The sequence below is a fragment of the Ostrinia nubilalis genome, chromosome W (assembly GCF_963855985.1).
Source record: "Ostrinia nubilalis chromosome W, ilOstNubi1.1, whole genome shotgun sequence".
Lineage (NCBI taxonomy): Eukaryota > Metazoa > Arthropoda > Insecta > Lepidoptera > Crambidae > Ostrinia > Ostrinia nubilalis.
Window position 1 is genome coordinate 8522433 of NC_087118.1, and position 24831 is coordinate 8547263.

Genomic DNA, 24831 nt, shown 5'->3' on the forward strand with positions numbered 1-24831 from the left:
TCAGTGAAGTTAGAATAAGGAAACTATTGTGGAACCTGAATTATAAGTGCCATTGTGTTATTGATTGTGCGTTTCCTTGGTCGAATATCCCTGTAGGCATCCTGGATAGGTACACATCCCTCATCGCAGAAGGCGAACTGGGACTTAGTACTAAACAGCGGGGTGTCAGACTGAGCTAGCTTAGACGCCCCGTTGCAATGGCGCCCAACTGAATAACCCACGGAACCTACAGGGATCACCAGATCGCTAGACACAAGCGAAAGACCAAAAGGAAAGCAAAACTTCGCACCAAATTGAGAATCACACATGTCAGAACCGACATCTTGGATATACAAACTCAAGAAGACAGAACTTGAGAACGAGTGCAAAAGAAGAAACATAAAAACGGAGAACAGAACCGTACAAGAACTGAGACAGAACCTCACAGAAGTACTCAGAACCAAGCAGTCCCATCAACCAGTCCAGTCCGCCAGTAAGCCCGCCGAAGACAGTGAGTCAGAAACCGATTTCGAAGACACAGAGATGCACCAAGAACTAGACAACGACAAACCAAACATGTCGTACACCATGGATCAGACCGAAAACATAACATCCAGATGGAACCTAAGCTTCGATACATACAACGACCCAGTGGAGTTCCTAGAACGACTAGATGAACTAATGTCGTCCGGCGAGGTGAAACAAGATAAAGTGCTCAAAGTGCTCCCCAGATTCCTAAAAGGTAAGGCTGTGCTGTGGTATCGAAATAATAAAAACTCGTTCACTACATGGAACGAATTCATAGAACTCTTCACGTTGACATTTGTGAGCCGTGACAGTGACCTGTTAGCTAAAATAGTGAACTATAGGCAACATTACCGCCAAAAATTCACAGACTACCTCATTGAAATACAAACACTCATGCGCAGATACGCAAAAATGTCAAAAGAAGAAGAACTAAATAGAATCTACGAAAACATGAACACAAAATACAAGTTTTATATCAAGAAATCAGAAGTCGACTCGATAAGCAAATTAATACAACTGGCAAACGACTATGAAAATGTCACAGCAAACCGTCAAACTAGCTTCACACAAAGAGAACCACGAAATGACTACCACGAAACAAGCACTAATTTTAATCAAGAACACAAGGAGACGGCTTCATACATACACAATTACAACTCAAATACTTGCTGCTGGAGCTGTGGAAAACACGGGCATTCCATGAAAGATTGCAGAAGTAAGAAAATACTATTTTGTAACGGTTGTGGCAAGATCGGCAAAATGAGTAAACAGTGTTGTAAGAAAACAAGTGAGTACACACAGTCCATGACAATAAACACAAGTCCGCAACTTCAAGATAACCGTCCCTTCGTAGATGTATCGATACTAGGCGAAAAATATCAAGCACTCGTAGACACCGGCGCCACAAGATCATACATCAACGACCAAGTATACAAGAAATTCGTAAAAAGAAACCTGAAACCGAAAACAGTAAGCATAACAGCTAGCATGACAGATGGGCACACAACTCGAATTAAAGAAGCACTAGACTTGCAAATTAATATAAAAGGAAAATCAATTAACCACCAAGTGTTATATCATCCACAAATCACGAGTATACTGATCGGCATGGACATATTGAACAGAATAGGAGCCAAAATAGAATGGCCTAAAGATAGTACCAAGCAAGGGGAACAAGTGGGAACAAAGTCAAGAAAAAGTACAGAAGCCAACATCGTACCTACATACGAAATGGCCGAAACACCGACAAGTAAGAAAAAACACAAGATCAAACTCGCACACGAAAAACAAATCAAGAAAAAAGACTATTCACGGAACCCTCAAAGTCAAAAAGTAACAAATAAACACGTAACACGCTTAAAACAAGAAACAAAAGAAAACTGGATCCAAAAGAAAATTCAAGAAATACAAAAAACCGGAAACAAGGACTATAAAATGTCAAACAGCAAATTATACAGAAAAATAATAAATCACGCATACGGACCAAGAACAAAAACATCATCAGACTGGAAACTATGCATAAACAACAATGAAAAAGACCAGATTCTGAAAGAAAACCACGATACACCAACCGCAGGCCATCTAGGAACAGCAAAAACACTGAACAAAATATCACAGAGATATTATTGGCCCGGTATGTACAGAGATGTGTCAACGTACGTCAAGAACTGCAAAACCTGCCAAGTTAACAACGCACGCAAACCCTGGAGCGCAGTGTCTACAGACCCGCGTAGACCACTATCCAGATCATCGAACCGGTCCACAGACTGGACCGAAATCCTCGATGTCGACACCGTCGACCACCCACAAGACCTGGACTGGCGCGAGTCCGGCCCTGGAGAGGAGCCGACCCGAGCTGAGCACCAGACCAGGAGGCGGCCGGGGAGAAAGAAGAGGCGCGGCCAAATCCAGGACCAGCTAAACAAGGCCAGTAACATTTACTCGTAGCTTAACTTTATACCTAAGTTAGGTTTCTAATAGATAGATACAAAGTACTTAGTAATTGTCTAGTCAGTTCTCGTTAAAGTAAATTCATCAATATTAAGAACAAATCAATAATGTAAAAGTATTAATTAACATTACAAAGCAACCCTGTATGACCTAGATCATTCAGTTCTTGAATTTAATCTCGTTAAATACCACATAATCTAAATATATAAAAGGAGAAACTGACTGACTGACTGACAGATCAACGCACAGCCTAAACGGCTAAACGTAGGCACTTGAAATTTGGAAGGGACGTAGTTTAGGTACCGTAGAGGTGCACTAAGAAAGGAATTCCCGAAATTATCACGGGAACGGGAATTAGCGGAAAAATCCTTTTGTATGAAAAATCTAAACCGCTTAAGTTAGATGCTTGAAATTTGGTGTGCAGGTACGTTAGTAAACTTTAAGCTTAGGTACAACAGAATATCGTAAAATTCCCACGGGAACGGGAGTTAGCGGGAAAAAACTTATGTATGAAAAAATCTAAACTGCGTAAGATAGACGCTTGAAATTTGGCATGCAGGTACCTTAGTAAACTTAAAGCTTAGTTACAACAGGATATTGCAAAATTCCTACGGGAACGGGAGTTAGCGGGAAAAAACATTTGTATGAAAAAAATCTAAACCGCTTAAGATAGATGAAGGGGGTAAAACGGGGTCCACGCGTACGAAGTCGCGGGCGGCCGCTAGCTATCATCTATCTTCTAAATATATAAAAGGAGAAACTGACTGACTGACTGACAGATCAACGCACAGCCTAAACGGCTAAACGTAGGCACTTGAAATTTGGAAGGGACGTAGTTTAGGTACCGTAGAGGTGCACTAAGAAAGGAATTCCCGAAATTACCACGGGAACGGGAATTAGCGGAAAAATCCTTTTGTATGAAAAATCTAAACCGCTTAAGTTAGATGCTTGAAATTTGGTGTGCAGGTACGTTAGTAAACTTAAAGTTAAGGTACAACAGAATATCGTAAAATTCCCACGGGAACGGGAGTTAGTGGGAAAAAACATATGTATGAAAAAATCTAAACTGCGTAAGATAGACGCTTGAAATTTGGCATGCAGGTACCTTAGTAAACTTAAAGCTTAGTTACAACAGGATATTGCAAAATTCCTACGCGAACGGGAGTTAGCGGGAAAAACAATTGTATGAAAAAAATCTAAACCGCTTAAGATAGATGAAGGGGGTAAAACGGGGTCCACGCGTACGAAGTCGCGGGCGGCCGCTAGCTATCATCTTATCTATCTTCTAAATATATAAAAAGAGAAACTGACTGACTGACTGACAGATCAACGCACAGCCTAAACGGCTAAACGTAGGCACTTGAAATTTGGAAGGGACGTAGTTTAGGTACCGTAGAGGTGCACTAAGAAAGGAATTCCCGAAATTACCACGGGAACGGGAATTAGCGGAAAAATCCTTTTGTATGAAAAATCTAAACCGCTTAAGTTAGATGCTTGAAATTTGGTGTGCAGGTACGTTAGTAAACTTAAAGCTTAGGTACAACAGGATATCGTAAAATTCCCACGGGAACGGGAGTTAGCGGGAAAAAACATATGTATGAAAAAATCTAAACTGCGTAAGATAGACGCTTGAAATTTGGCATGCAGGTACCTTAGTAAACTTAAAGCTTAGTTTCAACAGGTTATTGCAAAATTCCTACGCGAACGGGAGTTAGCGGAAAAAAACATTTGTATGAAAAAAATCTAAACCGCTTAAGATAGATAAAGGGGGTAAAACGGGATCCACGCGTACGAAGTCGCGGGCGGCCGCTAGCTATCATCTATCTTCTAAATATATAAAAAGAGAAACTGACTGACTGACTGACAGATCAACGCACAGCCTAAACGGCTAAACGTAGGCACTTGAAATTTGGAAGGGACGTAGTTTAGGTACCGTAGAGGTGCACTAAGAAAGGAATTCCCGAAATTACCACGGGAACGGGAATTAGCGGAAAAATCCTTTTGTATGAAAAATCTAAACCGCTTAAGTTAGATGCTTGAAATTTGGTGTGCAGGTACGTTAGTAAACTTAAAGTTAAGGTACAACAGAATATCGTAAAATTCCCACGGGAACGGGAGTTAGTGGGAAAAAACATATGTATGAAAAAATCTAAACTGCGTAAGATAGACGCTTGAAATTTGGCATGCAGGTACCTTAGTAAACTTAAAGCTTAGTTACAACAGGATATTGCAAAATTCCTACGCGAACGGGAGTTAGCGGGAAAAACAATTGTATGAAAAAAATCTAAACCGCTTAAGATAGATGAAGGGGGTAAAACGGGGTCCACGCGTACGAAGTCGCGGGCGGCCGCTAGCTATCATCTTATCTATCTTCTAAATATATAAAAAGAGAAACTGACTGACTGACTGACAGATCAACGCACAGCCTAAACGGCTAAACGTAGGCACTTGAAATTTGGAAGGGACGTAGTTTAGGTACCGTAGAGGTGCACTAAGAAAGGAATTCCCGAAATTACCACGGGAACGGGAATTAGCGGAAAAATCCTTTTGTATGAAAAATCTAAACCGCTTAAGTTAGATGCTTGAAATTTGGTGTGCAGGTACGTTAGTAAACTTAAAGCTTAGGTACAACAGGATATCGTAAAATTCCCACGGGAACGGGAGTTAGCGGGAAAAAACATATGTATGAAAAAATCTAAACTGCGTAAGATAGACGCTTGAAATTTGGCATGCAGGTACCTTAGTAAACTTAAAGCTTAGTTTCAACAGGTTATTGCAAAATTCCTACGCGAACGGGAGTTAGCGGAAAAAAACATTTGTATGAAAAAAATCTAAACCGCTTAAGATAGATAAAGGGGGTAAAACGGGATCCACGCGTACGAAGTCGCGGGCGGCCGCTAGCTATCATCTATCTTCTAAATATATAAAAAGAGAAACTGACTGACTGACTGACAGATCAACGCACAGCCTAAACGGCTAAACGTAGGCACTTGAAATTTGGAAGGGACGTAGTTTAGGTACCGTAGAGGTGCACTAAGAAAGGAATTCCCGAAATTACCACGGGAACGGGAATTAGCGGAAAAATCCTTTTGTATGAAAAATCTAAACCGCTTAAGTTAGATGCTTGAAATTTGGTGTGCAGGTACGTTAGTAAACTTAAAGCTTAGGTACAACAGGATATCGTAAAATTCCCACGGGAACGGGAGTTAGCGGGAAAAAACATTTGTATGAAAAAAATCTAAACCGCTTAAGATAGATAAAGGGGGTAAAACGGGATCCACGCGTACGAAGTCGCGGGCGGCCGCTAGCTATCATCTAATCTATCTTCTAAATATATAAAAGGAGAAACTGACTGACTGACTGACAGATCAACGCACAGCCTAAACGGCTAAACGTAGGCACTTGAAATTTGGAAGGGACGTAGTTTAGGTACCGTAGAGGTGCACTAAGAAAGGAATACCCGAAATTACCACGGGAACGGGAATTAGCGGAAAAATCCTTTTGTATGAAAAATCTAAACCGCTTAAGTTAGATGCTTGAAATTTGGTGTGCAGGTACCTTAGTAAACTTAAAGCTTAGGTACAACAGGATATCGTAAAATTCCCACGGGAACGGGAGTTAGCGGGAAAAAACTTATGTATGAAAAAATCTAAACTGCGTAAGATAGACGCTTGAAATGTGGCATGCAGGTACCTTAGTAAACTTAAAGCTTAGTTACAACAGGATATTGCAAAATTCCTACGGGAAGGGGAGTTAACCGCTGAAGATAGATGAAGGGGGTAAAACGGGATCCACGCGTACGAAGTCGCGGGCGGCCGCTAGCTATCATCTATCTATCTATATAAATGAATTGATGTTCGTTAGTCTGATTATAACTCGAGAACGACTGGGCCGATTGAGCTGATTTTGGTTTTAAAATGTTTGTCGTAGTCCAGGTCTAAACGATGAGTAAATACGCGCGCGATATTGTTTTTCTGTGACAGACAAAATTCCACGCGGGCGAAGCCGCGGGCGGAAAGCTAGTAACCTATAAGTATTAATTATCATTAGATAATAACCCTGTATAATTTAAATAGTTAAAGTGTTCTATTTAATCTCGTTAAATAACTATTGACGCAAATCGCATTGTTATTTACTCGTAACTCGCAACCTAAACTCACATAAATAACAAACCGGTTTGCTACGCGCCAATAGTACTACCAGTTTCTCGATAACTTTTAAATAGTGAACAAACATTGTAAGAACGATTCACCGAGCGAGCTCATTTGCATATTATCAGTGGAACGCATTTTTTCTATACGCCACGGGCGATCAACAGCACTCGCTTACTAGATGACTCATAACTAGATTTTACCTGCCTAATGTTTGCGCGCCGCGCCAGGCTGCATTCCATTTACGTTAAGATATAATATTATTGTAATCAAAACTTAACCCCTTAACTGCCATTGTCTTGTATAACTTTTAATAATTATAGAAATTATTAACATTAACCAGATGCCTATTCTGAGTATGGTAATTTAAATAATTAAACTAGTAAACTAGAAATAATAATAACAAGTGCCATGCATACTATTATTGTATTAAATAAATATTTTAAGTAATAATTGAATACTCGTAATAACAAAGTAAACAACAGACTCGTTTAATTAGTTCATTGGTAAATTGTAAACAAAAGGTCAAAGGTATCTTAATAACATTGTTTCAAAACTAAGTTAACTAAAATTAACGTTTAATTAGTTCATTGTAAGCAAAATAAAATTAAAGGTATCTCAATAACATTGTTTCAAAACTAAGTTAGCTAAAATTAGCATTTAATTAGTTCATTGTAAGCAAAAAAAAAATTAAGGGTATCTTAATAACATTGTTCCAAGACCAAGTTAGCTAATATGGTTATAAGTAAATAAATGTACTGTCATGTTTTAAATAAGGAGTTATTATTGGGCTAATGATCAAGTACAAGTTCAGTCATGTTTTACATTGTTATTTTTCACTCGTTATGAAGTTACCCAAAAATAACTTATTATTGACATGAATTTTAGTTGTTCTTAAAGAACCTTTATGTACCAGACTTGTGATTTTTCCAGGTAAAAATCTCCAAAACAAGGGAGGATGTGACGCGCCCCGCGACGCATCGACAGCCCTAGCACCGAGCACGGAGATTTTGACAACCCTACGGCTGCGCGGCCGCACGCCGCACGGACCGAGCTAATTAATATAAGAGACGGCGGCGACCGCGGGCGCCTAGCATTCGCTCCAGTGTTGCCAGAAGGTTACTTTTGTAACCTTTTAGGTTACTTTTGAACTGCTGTGGTTACTTTTAGGTTACACTAATGAAAAGGTTACTTTTAGGTGATTTTTCAGAAATTGTAGAATTAACTTTACAGGTTATTCAGTAAAAAATATTAATAGTGACAATTTAAAAATTATGTCATAAATTGCATTTAAACTTGAATTTGATTTATTATTTGTTAAAAAGAATGAGTTTTAGCGAATGTTTTTCGATAATAAAACGCAAATCCATGAAACGTTTTTATACGAATGGTCACTTTTCGAATTTAGATGATCAATTGTATTCATTTTCCATCCATGAACAACCTTACACAATCATCGCTCCGCACCCCCCCCCCCCCCCCCCCCCCCCCCCGTATGAAGGTTACTTTTTATTCAAAAAGGTTACTTTTTTTATATTTCTGGTAATTTCTGACTAGACCCGACTGGCAACACTGATTCGCTCGGGAGCCATTGTAACAGCCAGACGTTCGCGCGCGCGTCTATCATTCCCTCGGCTGCATTGCAAAATTTGCAAAGAGTCCCTAGCGAATAGCTATCCACATTGTTCCCTACTAACCCTAACTGTTCGACTCTGGCTTGATCCGATACCTCGTCATTAATCCGCGGCTTGCCATAAAGCGTCGTGTCGAGACGTTCTATCGTTGATAGCCAACCGGTTCTCGTCCTTACCGAGTAGTGCATGAGATACTCATCCCGAACCTGCGGTAGCAATCCTGCTGCCACCCTTCCTGAACTTCACACCCCCTCACCTCGTAGGTCCAACGCCTTTCCCTAGTGGTCGTACTCACTATCGAGGCTTCGGTCTCTGGCTTGAGCTAACGAACCATATCCCACCCCCCTAGTTATAAGTATCCAGACTAACACTCGATAAACCTCGCATAGGGCGCCGCCCCTCTCGCGGATACGTAAACTAGTCTCGGGACGCGGATCGGGCGCGTCGCTATCCTTTTCATTGCCATTAATTAGTAATTGTGATATAACCTGTAAAGTAATCGCTCGTAATAATAATAAACTTAGAGTCAGTGAAGTTAGAATAAGGAAACTATTGTGGAACCTGAATTATAAGTGCCATTGTGTTATTGATTGTGCGTTTCCTTGGTCGAATATCCCTGTAGGCATCCTGGATAGGTTGCCTATCCAGGAGTACCATCGCAGAAGGCGAACTGGGACTTAGTACTAAACAGCGGGGTGTCAGACTGAGCTAGCTTAGACGCCCCGTTGCAATATAAAGTAAGTAAGCTGTGGTAAATGATGCTGATGTTGAATTTAATGATTTTTTGCAATTCGATTTCTTAAGCAACATTGTATTCAACATTGTTTTTTTACCCTAATAAAGTAAAAAAAAAAAAAATTGGTGAGGTCAGGGTTATAAGGCATGGATTTGTGCTTTCTCAAAACTGTGTGAAGCATATACAACTTCCTAACTGAAAGAAGGCCACTAATTTGATAAAGACTATGTGTTGGAAATCTTATCTTTTTAAAATACATAACCTTAATTAGGCTACGTTGGGCCCGTTCTACATCAATGAAGCGGGTTTTAACTAGGTATACCAGGTATATCTGTACAGCATAGACCTGTCTAAAGCTTTCTGGCAAATGCCTATTCAAAAAGAGGACAATGCAAATGGGGGTTAATGCTACTCGCTTCTGTGGGTTTACCCTTGAGACCCCCCCACAAGTGACCCCTGGGTGGTGCCAAATGAGTAGCCAATTTCCGGTGGTAGGCGTCGGCCGAGACTGGTTACCACCCCCCAGACTAAGCCGCACCGCCAAATGGATTACACCGTGTTCCGGGGCGTGTTCTGGGGAAGCCGTTTCGGGAGTATGGGTCCGAGCAGTTGCGTGGATTGTGACATCGCCGTTCTGAGTTTAGCGGGGTAGGCGCATCGGGCGCCTGATTCTGGAGGCCAGCGGGATCCGAAGCACCGTGCACCGCTGGCTGACCGCAGGAAGTTGGGGGCGTGAAAGGCTGCCCCACCACCTAGCGAAAAATCCCAGGATGCTACACCTTGCCGGTTGGCGACCGGGCGGGAGGACCAGGTGGCCAGGTTCGGGCGTCCCCGCGGTCTCCAGGTCAGGCTCTTAACGGTCTGCTATCCCCATCTGCCTCTCCGGGCGTACATGAAAACGCCTCGCTCAACTGCCATACTTCCTCCACTTATTCACTCTCAATAATAAAATGGTACACAGAACAAGGAAAAAAGTTAAACAGCAGTTGCACGTCCTCCCACTCAAAGTGCACCTCACCAACATACGAGGGCTGCACTCCAATCTCTTTGCAGTTAACCACCACCTTGAGACTGAGAAACCGCAGCTGCTGTTCCTCACAGGGACACAAATCAAATGTCCAGCTGACGCGGGGTACTTGCTCTACCCTGGGTACACATTGGAACACAAATTTCAAGCCCGGGCGGGAGTTTGCGTCTATGCTCGTGACGACATTTGCATTAAACGTCTCAATAAATGCCTGGAGGTTCTTGGATTCTCTGTGATTTGGGCTTTAGTGGACACGGGCCTAGAGAAATTACTCTATGCCTGTGTTTACCGTTCGCACAGCGGAGACCTTGAGACAACCCGGCTGTTCGACTAGCACGATACCCTTCTGCGCAGTTGGTCAGTTTGGGAGACTTGAATGCACGCCATCAGGAATGGCTCTTTCCATACCAGGTGACCGACCATGCCGGGAGAGAGGCACGTAAACTTGCTCTGACACTAGATCTCTCCCAACTGATAGACTGTTCGACCAGGGTCCCGGACGTCGACACACACAGCCAATTGCCTTGACCTTCTGCTGACATCTGATCCAGACAGATATTCTGTTGGAATGTAAAACGAAACGACACATTGAGTAGTCTATTATCCAGTAACGTCAAAGTCTAATCTGATACTGCCTATGTCATTGTGACTTCAGATTTTTTTTTCTCTCTCAATGTCTGATTGTGCCTATGCGGTATCATCTCTGTCGTACATAATAAATATCTACTGTTTTCTCTGCAATCTTTGTTTTTTTTTACCCTAACCCATCAGGTTATGGGCCCAGGGAGTCTGTCCCTGTCGCGAGTACATAATTTTGTAATTTTCACAACAATTCGCGCTTTGGTAAATAGAATAGAATAGAATAGAATATTTTTTTATTTGAAAGAAAGACATACAAGCAGGAAAAACATAGATACACAATGAAGGAGATACACAAATTAATGTACAGATAGCTGCTTGTGCTCCTCGGACAAAAAGGCACCCGCTCAGCATACATCAAGACCGCGCCAGGGCTTGTCTCGAAACTGATTTTCAGCGGGGGCCCTCTGTTGTCAGCAGGGGGGCGCAATGTATAGGAAAAGAAGAAGAAAAACAGGGCAATCATACAAGAGTAAACAAACAAAAAACACCATAACAATTAAATCTACATTGAAATTCAATTCTATTAAAATTAGATTTTAATTATTTATTTACATAACCAAAACATTTATTTAAAATTAAAATTATTGACTTTTAAACATTCAAATTAAAAATTAATGATTACCTAATTAAATTAAAAATTAAAATACATTTCAATATAATGCAAATTAAAATAAGAATTAAAATAAGAAAAAAAATACAAATTACAATAGTTAAATGAAAAAACACCATTATTTACATGTGGCCATAACCATAAAGTCACAAGTTAGTTATGCAATGTCAATGCCAGAAAAAAGATTGAAACGAACGAACGAACGAACAGAAGGTGAGTGCCTAACATCCCGCATCGTAAATCAATCAACAATCATTTATGTAATCATGCATTATACAATTAAAATAAGGGAAATTAATAAGAAATTACCATCAATAACATTAACATTTAACATGAGCAAAGGATAACCTACAATAAAGTTACAATTTCAGATCAAAAAAGAATACACCGAGTACCCACATACAAACAATAGCAAAAGAAATAAAATAAAATAAAAACCATGTCCAAAACTAACGGTGCTAAATAATTGAGGACCGCACACTAGGAGTTGGAGAAATTCAGATGTGGCTAGTGGTGGAAGTGGACCCGCCTCCAGGCATGCCGTGCGTACATTTAAGGTAGGATTTTTCAATGACCTTTTGTGAAATAAATAGGTGTTTTTTAAGTTTATTTCTAAAGGTGGTTTTTACTTGTAGGGCACGCAAAGGAGGAGGCAGGTCATTCCAACATTTAGAAGCAGCAAACCTGAAGGAGCCTCTAAAAGCCGCAGTATGATGTTTGGGAGTGTTAAAGACATGGGTACATTCTCTTCTGGGATATCGGCTCAGCTCACGTGCCCACTCCAGCTTCGAGAAAAGGTACTTTGGCTTGGCCTTACTCAGAATACCAAACATCATAGTAGCGAGATGAAGCTTCCTACGCGCATCCATCTTCAACATGTCTCCAGCATTGAGGAATGGCGTAACATGTGTACGAGGTGGAATCGTGAAACAAAACCTAGCGCAGGCATTTTGCACTCTTTGAATAAGTTTAGCTGATTTTGTCAAAATAAATGGACCATAAACAGTATCGCAATAGTTAAACTTGCTGAGAACCAGTGATTCGCAAAGAGCAATTCGAATCTTCTCACTTAAATATGGTCTTAGTTTGTATAGAAGTTTCAAACGGTAAAAACTACTTCTAGCACAATCAATGATGTGGTTTTCAAATTTCAAATGGCAATCCATGGCCAATCCCAGATTTTTTACTTTATCAACTCTAACAATAGGCTGACCCACAATATTTAAAGTAGTATCATCAAATCTGGCAATGTTCTTGGGAGTACCCATTACAATGAATTGGGATTTTTTAGGATTAAGAGTTAGACAATTCAGTAAGCACCAAGTATTTATTTAGATCTTGGTTAATTTTATTGACAGCATTCACTTGGTCGGCAGGGGCAAACGGCAGATACAGTTGCAAGTCATCAGCATATAAGTGATATTGACAATTCTTTATGCTATGTACGATGTCAGCACTGTACAAAATGTACAGAATTGGGCCCAAAATAGAACCTTGGGGCACACCACGAGAGACTGTACTCAGCTGCGAGCGCAATAGAGTGCCATCAGTCTGTTTCAGCTCAACATATTGACTACGCTGAGTCAAATAAATAGCTATGAAACCATTTAACGGATCTGCTATCGAAACCATAGTATTTTAGTTTGGATGAGAGAAGAGATGTATTGATTGAGTCAAATGCCCGAGAGAAATCAAGCAATGTCAAAATTGTAACCATGCCACGGTCCTGTCCAGCCAGTATGTTGTCAACCACGTCTGCCAGTGCAGTGGCCGTTCCATAACCCTTCCGAAACCCAGACTGACATTGTGGAAGTATATCACAGTCCTCAAGGTATCGAGTGACTTGGTCGCACACTATCCTCTCAAGAATTTTAGAAAGGCATAGCAGGATGCTAATAGGCCGTAGTTCCTCCACCGAGTAAGGATGCCTTGTTTTAGGAATAGGTCTCACAATCGATATTTTCCAATTCTCAGGGAATGTGCTGTCTAGTATAGACTGGTTGACCATCGCAGTTATGGCTTTAAGGGAGTAGGGTAAGGTTAGCCGGAGCATGTCCAAAGATAGGCCATCATGCCCCCGGGCATTCGACTTCAATCCTCTGATGGTCTTAAGAACCATCTCCTCACTGACTGTGTGTAGAGAAAAAGTAGCTGCATTGTTATGCCTGTGAAACCAAAGTAGGTCAGTTGAGAAATTGATACTTTATCCTCACCTGGCACTTTTTGAAAATGTGCATTGATAAGATCAGGATTGTTAAACATAGAGGGAATATCAGGTAGGTTCCCATTATCTGGCAGTACCGTGCGTTTCAAGTTCCTCCAAAGTTTTTTTGGGTTACTTAGGTTATTGTTGACATGTGCATTGAAGAAACTAGACTTCTCGCGTTCAATGGCCCCCAGAACCAGATGTCTCATTGTTTTGTAACTGTCCCTGAGGCTAGCAGTTTTCAACTCCCTGTATCACTTGCTATAAGCATCTCTAACACGAATCATCTTTTTGATAGTGTCTGTTATCCATGGATGTGGTGGGTGTCTGAATTTGCGCGACCTCACAGGGGCATGGAGATCCATCATACCAATGACACAACCGGTAAAAGATTTTTTTTTTCTATTTATTAATTTAGGGACTTTTACATAGTATGTCAGTCCCATCATAACCTAATCGTAAACTAAATAACCAAAAAATTAAAAATAACAACAATAAAAAGAACGAGTAGCTGTCACTGGAGAATCACGGAAACCATGTCGCAAATAAGTTTAGCAGCATCTGATAAAGGGTTGGCTAAAATGCTTTGAAATACTCCTACATCGAGTGTTTTAAGATTTAGTTGACTCACCAATGACAGCCGCTCTCTTTGGTTCTTGACACATTCCGTCAACAAGTGCTGTACATCATCCGTTTTATCACAACACCTATCACAGTTTGGAGAGTTGGATTTTTTCATTAAGTAAGCGAACTTGTTAGACGGAATGTGACCAGAACGAAGTCTATGTAATAAAACAATATACTTTCGGCTTAAATTAACATTTGAAAACCACGGTAAGCGAGGAGGTTCACACGACATAGTTTTGTACCAAATGCCTTTTTCTAAAGAGATTTCATTATAATGCTCTTTCCAAATATTGTAAACTTTATTTTTAAATTTTCCCAATAATTCCGAATATGGTTTAATTTTATTTATTTATTTATTTATTTAAACTTTAATGCCAAAATAAATTTGTACATAAGGCGAACTTAATGCACTAAAGCATTCTCGACCAGTTTACCTTTGTTTACAATTTCAAATTGAGTGCCATCTATTATTGCCAGTTTAGCCAGTCGGTCTGCCTCCTCGTTACCTTGCAGCCCTATATGCGAAGGGATCCATTGTAGGTACAAGTGGTTGCCATTTTTACTGCTCTCGTGAATTAGTTCCAGGATTTTATATGCTATCGGTACACCTCTCAATCCAGAGGCGCATCGAGCAATATGTTGCAAGGCGCTCTTACTGTCAGTGAAAATTAAAGTTTTTGTGAAGTTATGCTTTTTGGAATAATCGAGTGCATTAAAAATCGCAACCAACTCGGTAGACATTATAGATACATCTGTAGGTATTTTAAATCTTCCCACGTCCCTCCTAATAATCCACATTACAGTACGCTGCACCTATCCCTCGCTTATCTTTCGAGCCGTCTGTGAAGATTTTAGTCCAACTTGCGTCATACTTTTCCCAAAGTTCTTTAATGATTTCATTTTTCAAAGCATTCGGTTCAAAAGATTTTTTCGATTTTTTAATACAATCTAGATTTAGCCTAATAATATTCAAAGTATCAATTTGAGTGACCCATGTATTGAGAGAATACATTTCCAACGGATACGTAGAACCAACTTCGTAGTTTTTGGTTTCTCTATAAATAGTACTGAGCAAAGGATTATTTTTCTTCTCCCAATACCTATTCTGAGTAGCATTGTCTAATTGATCAAGTAAGCCAGTAGTCACTTCATAAGTTTTTGCTTTCAAACAATATTTATAGGCCAAATACCTCCTCCTAACAAAAAGTGGAGGAATACAAAGCTCTGTTTCCATGACATGTATTGGAGAACTTTTAATAAAGCCACCAATAATTCGTAAGGCTTGATTCTGAATTCTGTCCATCTTAGTTATGTGAGTTTTTGCACTGTTATCATACAAAAAGCAACCGAAATCCAGTCGGCTTCTAAGTAGCGCTATATAAAGTCTTCTCAAATGTTTAGGGTGAATTCCCCAACTAGCTCCAGCCAATATTTTCAATACGTTTAAAAATTTAGATACTTTTTCAACTATTTCATTTATATGTTTCGTCCAAAGTAAGGACCTATCTAGCCACATTCCCAAATATTTTATGCATTGTGTAGATGATAACGATTGTCCGTTTATTTTAAGATCTAATTCTTGACTTTTTCTGCCTCTACTAAATATGCAATATTTTGATTTAATAGCAGATAAATCTAATCCTAGAGTTTCCAACTGACTAACCATTTCACATAGAGCTATTTGCAAATATCTTTCACTGGTTTTAATATTTTTGTGACCAATGTAAAAAATAAAATCGTCAGCATATTGACATATGAATATATTTTCAATATTTTGAGCTAGTTTAGATGTAATGATATTAAAAATTAGTGGAGATATCGGGTCTCCTTGCGCTAAGCCTTTATCAGTCCATCTTATTAAATCGTTATCTCCTTTTTGGTTTTTAATTTTAAGATGTCTTTCATTTAGGAAAGACCAAAGATAAACACATATTTCTTCCCTATTTTTAGTTCATCTAACAAGGTAATTGCTTGTGATATAGCTACATTATTATATGCATTTTCGATATCCAGGAAACATGCCACAGTTGGGATATTATGTGTAAAATTAAGTTGAACGTATGTGATTACACGCACCAAACAATCCAAACATGATTGATCCCGCCTAAATCCGGTAGAATAAAGTGGAAGAATTTTATTTTTCTCTACAATCCACTCCAATCTCTTAGCAACCATAGAGTGAAAGATTTTGCATAAACAAGACATGAGTGATATGGGTCTCAGCTTAGGAATAGAGTTAGGATCACCACCTGCTTTAGGTATTGGAACAATTAAGATATTTCGCCATTGGGTAGGCACATAACTAAATTTAAAAATGGCATTATATAAAATGAGAAGAAATAATTTTTTCTTCCTCAGGCAAGTTATAAATCATAGAATGAGAGATGTTGTCCTCACCAGGTGCTGTATCCTTTCTTTTTAAACAGTGAATCAACTCTTGCAAAGTGAAATCTGACTCTAAAAGTTCATTTCTAGAATTGAAATGTGGCGCTGGATAAGATGCAGAATCAGGAGTTAGATCTGTCAGGAGTTCATTTCTTTTTTCATCTGGCGCGTAGAATGTTGAGTTTTTAAGACCTTTTACCCATCTCATAATATGTTGCCAGACCTCTTTAACAGAAGTTGACTCATCAATTTTGCTACAAAAATGACGCCAACTTTGAGCTTTAGCCTGCCCTATTAAAAGTCGAGCTTCGTTAACTTTATCTTCCAGTTTTTTTAGGTTTTCAGGAGTTGGGTTACGTCTAAACTGTTTTAAACATAATCTACGCTGCGCTACAACATGAGACAAAGAGGGATTCCAGTAAGGTTGAGGTTTGAATTTTGATTCTGGATTACTGCTGATTTTTGTATAGGGGATGCTTTTGCCAGCTGCTTTCATGAGGTGATCTTGAAATTTATCATATTCAGATTGTATATTATCTGCTTGAATGTTAGCTGTACAAAACAATCCCTCTAAACAATCTCTATACAATGTCCAGTCACCTTTCTTATAGTTACGCCGTTTTACTGATTGTATATTACCATGGTAGTTCATAGTTAATTTTATAATCAAGTGGTCACTACCCAAGTTTTCTCGAGTGACCTGCCATTCAAAATTTATAGCAATATCTGATGATGCAAATGTAATATCCGGCGAACTATTTTGCATGATACCCCTAACTAATTTAATACGTGTATGCTGACCGTTATTAAGGTAACTAAAACCATTTTCGAGAGCCGAATCTGATAACTGTATCCCTCTCGTCTCTGTCCTGTATGACCAGTTTAGATGATGCGCGTTAAAATCTCCAGCTATTAAGGATTTTCTTGGGCATAACATAAATAACTCATCCCAGTCAGATTGAGAGGTTCTAATCGACGACGGACAATACACTGAAACTATGTATTCTAGATCGCTACAATTTAGTAATTTTATTTTAATTATTTCAATACCCGAATTATTTAAAGTAGTAGGACATACCTGAACCTGGATAGTTCGATGAGTTATAATAGTTACGCCACCATATCCGTCATCCCTATCGTTTCTATGAAAGTTGTACTCACTAAGATGGACAGATGATTCAGCCTCCAGCCAGGTCTCGCTTAGGATAGCCACATGGATTTTTTCTTGCCTTAAAAGTGCACCAAAACTAACTAATTTAGGTCTAATAGATTGAGAGTTCCATTGTAGTATATTAATCATAGGAGCCCTAGGTCTTTTATCCATAATTTAAATGTTTAAATAATAAATCTAATGCCTCTCCCTTACTAACTAGATTAATTAAATATATCTTGATTTCTTCTATAACTACTTTCACAAACGAGCTTATTTTTTCTTCCATACTACAGTCGCTAATAAATATATCTTTTAGTTTCAAGATAAACTTTTTAAACTCAAACTTTAAAATAGTCTCTTGTTTAGTCTTTTTCACGTTCTCTTGTTTGTTCTGATCCGTTGTTCTGTTAGGCAAAATTAATGATGGAATTTGTTCTTCCTGATTCTTTTTCTTCTTATGTTTCTTTTTAGATTTTTCTGGTTCATTGCTTGGATTTAATGTTTCAGTATCTTCTTCAAATTCTTGTGTACTATTCGATTGAGACATATAATCTTCATGTATATCTACTTGCGTTGCTAGTACGCTGCTGTACGTCTTGCTTTTATTCATTTCAGTAGTAAGGTTTGAATTTATGTTTGAGACAACTGTCGTTCTTTTTTCTTCAGCTTGGTCATGAAGGTAGAAATGAAGAGCTTTTCTTTATGTCATATGTTGTTCCCGCATTATCTTTCTTATAATTTTTTCTTTCAAAAATATAGGGCAATTTTTGTCTAATGACATATGAGGTCCTTTGCAATTTAAACATCTGTAATTGATAGTTTCACAATTTTCATGGTTGTTACCGCATTTTGGACATAGTACTTTTTTTGACGGGCAGAATTTAGCTGTATGACCAAATTTCCAGCATATGGAGCACTGAGTGACGGGGAATTCATAAGTTTCCACCTTAAGCCTGCACCCATATGCATGTACATACGAGGGCAAGGTAGAACTCTTGAAACCGACACGTATTGATTCGCTGTCTACCCATTTTCCATCAAGGTTTAGGCGTTTCAGTCTTAAAATGGATATTATCTCATGAGGGCTTTCTAACGATTCTTTTATTTCGTCAATATTTATATCGAGGTCCACTCCTTTAATAACTCCATATGAGATATTGTTTTCGGAAGTCAGTTGGCATCTATATCCTAAATCGGTCATTTTAGGACAAGAAAGTAACTTTTCAGCATGTTCTTTTGTGTTAAAGTGGACGAGCACTTTGTTTGGGCTCTTAAATTTGATTCGTTGTATGTTGGTTATGTTTTCTTGTTTTAACAGTTTTGCCATAGCGAATTGTTTGGGCAGAGTTGTGAGAGAAGTAATGCATACTTGAAAGCTATTTTCCATCTCCTGTGTTTCTTCAGTATTGTTATTGTTGTTGCTGTTCGTGCTATTTTGTTGTATTATAGAACTAGTGCGTAAAAGCCGCTTCGGTCTCCTTCTAGTAACGGTATTAAAACCTTCTTCACTGTTTTCCTCACTTTCTTCACGGCCGCTCTTCTCAACATTTCTTGTTATATTTTCAAATTCTATTCCAGAACTGTCGCACTGCAACATGCCGTCCATTTCCGCTTCACATTCATTGATAATTTCAGAGTCACTTTTATTATTTTCATCGTCGTTTTCTTCCATCGTAATATTTTATTGAGGGTAGTTGAAAAAACTTCGCGTTAGCTGACTACGAGTTCGCGACAATAACAAATGCGTGCGCTCCGTACGCCGTCGCGCGCAAAACTGAACTATAAAATTATTCTAACTCCTCTTTCCCTATTAACATAATTGTTGTGTCGTTTGACTGTGATGTTTTGCGGTAAAAGATGTTACAAGCTCATTTACATTACTTAGACGTAAGAGGTTGCTCCAATCAATCAAACTGAGGTCTCGCTCAAGGTGCTCCAATACAATATCCTTGTAAGGCCTATAGGTGACCCAAAGAGGCCTCGCTTTCTCCTTTTTCATTTTGAACTCGGCCAGAAGTAGGGTTAGACCGGGGACAATAGTACCATTTTTTGGAAATTGTTCAATATTGAGAAATCTAATGAAATATAACTTATTCTGTTAGTATGCTGTAAAAACTAGACTCCTAAGCTACAAATTTAAGCATGCAGAGTTGAACTATTCTTTCGAATACTTAATGAAAAACGAGTTTGAACTGTACGATGTCTCATGTTACAATTGACCCCTACAACGGGTCAATTGTACCAATAATATATGAGGCTATAAAAGTCGTTATGTTTATCTAATCATCACCTTTATTGGTATTCTGTACTCTTAATCTCCTACAATCATCATTCTTTATTAATTGAGATCGAAAATATTTAGGAACAAGTATGAAAAATCAACACTAAAGTTTAAAAACAAAACAATAACTTTTCTTCCATAAAAACGAAAAAGCTAACTGTTTCTACACAATATGCCATTTATTTGGCTCGGATATTGCTCCTGAAACAACAATAAGCATAATAACAATGATAGAATAATCAAAACTTAAAAATCTTTTTTTGTATGAGGGTACAATTGACCCCTGGTACAATTGACCCTGATTTATTTATATCTACTAATGCTTCGCCCTTTTAAAATTTTTTCATAAGCCTGTTCATAAAGGAATAGATCCGTTGATCCGTGATCCGTACTTTTGACTCTACGTCGAGGCATCTAAAACAAAACGTTCAAATACTTAGTTACTTACTGAATTAAGCTAAAATGTACATATTCAGAAGGGTTTTAGAAACCTATATTAAAATATTTTAAGTAGGCATTTAGGTACTTATATCACCTTTTTATCGACATCTACCTACTTATTTAATAAAACACATTAACTATTTTTTCAGTAGGTAGGTATGCCTATAATTATAAAAATATAATTGTAAAAATGTAAAATAACCACGTGAATGTTTTATAATAACTTATTTTATTATAAGTATAGGTACCTTAAAACCAATTTAAAATATTAAGTATAAAATAAGGTTCCGGGGGTTAATTGTACCACGGGGTTGATAGTACCGCTACAATTGACCCCATGGAGACTGGTACATTTGTTCCAAGTAGGTAGTCAAGAGAACTTCACCTAAAATTCAGTCATTTTCACAGTGAATGCCAATAATTCGCTGTCGATACAAAGTTTAGAGCCTGGATAAACTATTGACAACAATACTTTGGTAACAAATAGCATATTAGGCAACTTATGGGCTCATATATTTGACATAAAAACTTACTGCGGCTGGGCAAAAAACAAAAATCCTTCCTGTACACCTTCGTTTTTCAGCGCAAGCGCCGCCGACTGGTGAGCGGATGGAAACACAAAAAGCGCATATTCTGACGCTATGCACACAATCTAACGTCGCTTGTATGAAGAAATATCGCCGATGGTACTATTGACCCGTGGTACTATTGTACCCGGTCTACCCTAATGCGTGACTACCCAGGTCTGGGGAGTGTCTCACAACAACCCGGTGTGCCCGCAAGTCCGTACAGATTAAGTCAATTAGTGTGCTGCTGTGATCTGTAAAATGAGTTGGCTCAGTTATCAACTGATTGAGGCTCAGGCCGCGTATATGTCGCAGTCGGATTGTATAATCCGCCGTTTTACATTACCACTAGGCATTTTACATTACAGCTCTGTTTTGTAATACGGCGGTTCAACGTTTAGGCGGATTGAATACGGCTGAATGAAAATCCGCCGGAATGTATTCGGCGCCAAACGTTCTTCAATACGGCTAGCCGCAATGTAAAACAGCGTGTCATTACCCGCCGCTTTGACAATTTTTAGTTCCCATTTTCAATACCGTGGCGCTGCCTGACAACAACAACAACAATGGCATCAGATGCAGAAAATGTGTTGCTAAATTACGGAGTTATTTCTGAATCTAATAAAGAAAACGTTATAAATATGTGTGTCGGCAGTGAGTTTAAGAACAATTTTAACTTGCAATTGTAGAATTTCTATTCTTCACAATGTGGAACAGTCAAAAAACCGTCGACAAGGGACCGAGTTTTGGAGGTTATAGCTCACATCAAAACCGCTAAAGTGGCTATGGATTCTGGTGTTCGGCGGAATCCTACTCAATATTATTGCTGCAAAAAGTATATTATTTACTATTACTTACAGTAACGAAGATAATAAAATTCTTACTTAATTACTTCTTACTTAATTAGAAGAAATCTGTCTTGTTAAATTTTATTTTCATTAAACATTATTTTATTTTCTAAGTATGGTCACCCTACAATCTAAATAGTAGAACGATGCGGCTAAACGTGGGCCGCCGTATTGAAGAACGTATCGCAATGACAATCCGCCTAAACGTTGAACCGCCGTATTACAAAACAGAGCTGTAATGTAAAATGCCTAGTGGTAATGTAAAACGGCGGATTATACAATCCGACTGCGACATATACACTGCTCGAGATCTCTACTCCTGCCACTAGTAGTATTAAGCAGGTTAATGTTGAAGTCTCCCATAATTATAAGCCCGTCCGCCCCAGCGAAACAAGCAACAGATTCTGTCAGTGCCTCAAGGAACCCGTCAGGATCAAGCCAAGGAGGTCTATAGGCCGTGCCGGTGACTATAACCTTACTCAGTAGACGCACAGAGATCCACATCTGCTCCACCAATATTGCAGAGCAAGGATGGGTACACACCTTTACATTTAGACTTTTCCGTATGTAGAACCCTACACCACCTCCCCGGCCACCCCTTATGTGATCTGGTCTAGGGACATGCCTCAGTCTATAGCCGGCCAGTTTAGGTGCCCTGTCCTCCTCGCCAGTCCTCAGCCATGTCTCATTAATGGCTATTATGTCAGGAGACAAGTCATCCACCGCCACAATTAGCTCCTCATGCTTAGTGCTCAAAGACCCAGCATTAAAAAAACCCACCAATAAATTATCTAACCCCAGGCCTGTGAGAAATGCGAGTTATATAAAAACCAGATAATATTAGAGGTGCAATGATTATTAAACATGTCAAAGGATATCATCATTAGTGCATTCATATTAATAAATTGTAATAAATTCGATTTGTGAGAAATTGATAAGATCATAATGTAATAATAATTGTAAACTAATAAAATAGAGTCAATGTCAATGTATTGATAGCAATGTAATGGCAGCAATAATAATAACAAAATTATACAGTTAATATAGAACCAACAGCTGTGTTCAATTGAGTTAATGCTCTGACTACCTGACAAACAAATCCACTTCATTACACAGGTGAGCAGATATACAGGAATTTGATATACTTTATAAAAAAATTGACAAAAATTAATTGATATTATGTGTACATTGCAGAGAGCCGCTAGTCATTGTGCTGCGAGGCCGAACACCCTACCAATGTCGTCCATCGAACGCAGCTGAAAGACCTGGGAACCGTCACCTCTGCGCGCGAAGATGCGTCCCCTCCTCGTCCAGGAGTACTTCCACTGGAGGCGACGGCACTCCTCGCGCACCCTGTGGAAGAGCTGACGGTTGGAGCGCGTCAGATGCTCATTCACGAAGACCCGACGCCTGCCCTCCGCCGCGACGCCACGCCGCACGCGCGCCGCCTGCAGCAGCTCGTCGAGCAGCTGGCGGCGCGCCAGGCGGACCACGACGCGGCGCGGCCTGGCGCCGCCCGACTCGCCCGGCGGCGCGCCCACTCGCTCCGCGAACACCACGTCGCGCCCCTCCATGGACACGCCTAAGCAGCTGGCGAGCGCGAGGACACTGTGGAGGACGGTTTCCCCCTTCTCCTCCGGGAGGTGACCGATTTCGAGGTCAGAGATTAGTGCCTCCTGGTCCCGCTCGTTGAGCTCCAGTTTGAGCTCAGCTATGGTCCTCTCCATCCGCTGGACGGTTTCCGACCCTGGCCCCGAGCCGGCCTGCGCCTGTTGCCGATCTGCAGCGTCCAGCCTCTGCTCGATGTCCACCAGGCGCCCGTCGACAGTGTCCGCCCTCAGTTCGATCTTCACGACTCTGTCGGTCAGCTCAGATATCTCCGGCTTCATCGTGTCAATCTGCGCTCTCAAACATCTAAATTCGTCGTGCATCTCTTCGCGAAGTTGCCGAATCTACATGAAGAGGGCCTGTACATCGGACACCTCCAGCGTCATATATTTTTTTTTTTTTTTTTTTTTTTTTTTTTTTTTTATTAGGTCTGCAAAACTGGTTTTACAAAGTTACATACATAAAATAAACAACTTAGTTGGCATTAATAATGTAAAACCTCCTAGATGCAAACACCGCATGCATACAATAATATTGTGTAAACAGAAAATGTTAAAGTTATTAGCCTATGTACTTTAAGTTTCATTTAACATTAGAGCAGCAATAAAATTTACTTAGGTTGTTTTTGATAGAGGCGATAGAACCGTGAAAAATATCAACTTCGGTGCGAACAGAATTACAGCCCGACGCAATGCGATAGAGTGGTGAAAACTGACCGAGATTGGTTTTGCATAGAGGATTTTCGAAAGTTTTCCGATTCAGTAGGCGGCTGCTTGGGCGTGGGACGGAGAGTGACAGTCGCTCGAGGGTGCAAGAAGACTCCAAAGATCCACGAAGCAACTTGCAGGCAAAAACTACGTCAGACTTCTTACGTCGAATGTACAGTGGCTCCAATTTATAGTGCGAAAGGCGTTGAGTGTAGGACGTTAAATTACGGCATTTGTTGTCAGAATACGCAAGGTGGTATAGAAAACGTCTTTGAACTCTTTCCAATCGATCAATATGGACTTGATAACAGGGGCTCCAGACAACACTGCAATATTCAAGAATACCTCGTATCAGGGCGACGAATATCTTAATCGTCAGAGAAGGCTGGTTGAACAACTTCATCTGACGATTGACAAATCCAGAGAGTCGAGACGATTTGGCGATTATATGATCTAAATGATTTCGAAAACTAAGCGAGCTATCAACCATAACACCTAAATCTCGAATAACCGAAACCTCTTCTAGTTGAACACTTCCAATTGTGTATGACGCGATTTTCGGTATTTTTCTTCTAGTAAGTCTTAAAAAGAAACATTTGGTAGGGTTAAGACGCATGTCGTTAGCTTCGCACCAATCCATTATGACATTTATATCGTTTTGCAATATAGTAACGTCATGTTGATCCGAGATTATTCGGTACAGTTTAAGATCGTCTGCAAACATTTTAAAATTGCTCTGTATTCGAGTACAG

The 24831-nt window shown here is 39.6% G+C and overlaps 1 long non-coding RNA gene across 1 annotated transcript; it reads left to right on the forward strand.

Annotated features, from left to right (window-relative positions):
• The first annotated feature begins 11789 nt into the window (after positions 1–11789).
• LOC135086359 (uncharacterized) lies at positions 11790–23138 on the forward strand. Its single transcript, XR_010260437.1, has 3 exons — positions 11790–11814; positions 11893–12054; positions 22959–23138. It is a non-coding gene; the product is annotated as an uncharacterized LOC135086359 (long non-coding RNA).
• Positions 23139–24831: the final 1693 nt, after the last annotated feature.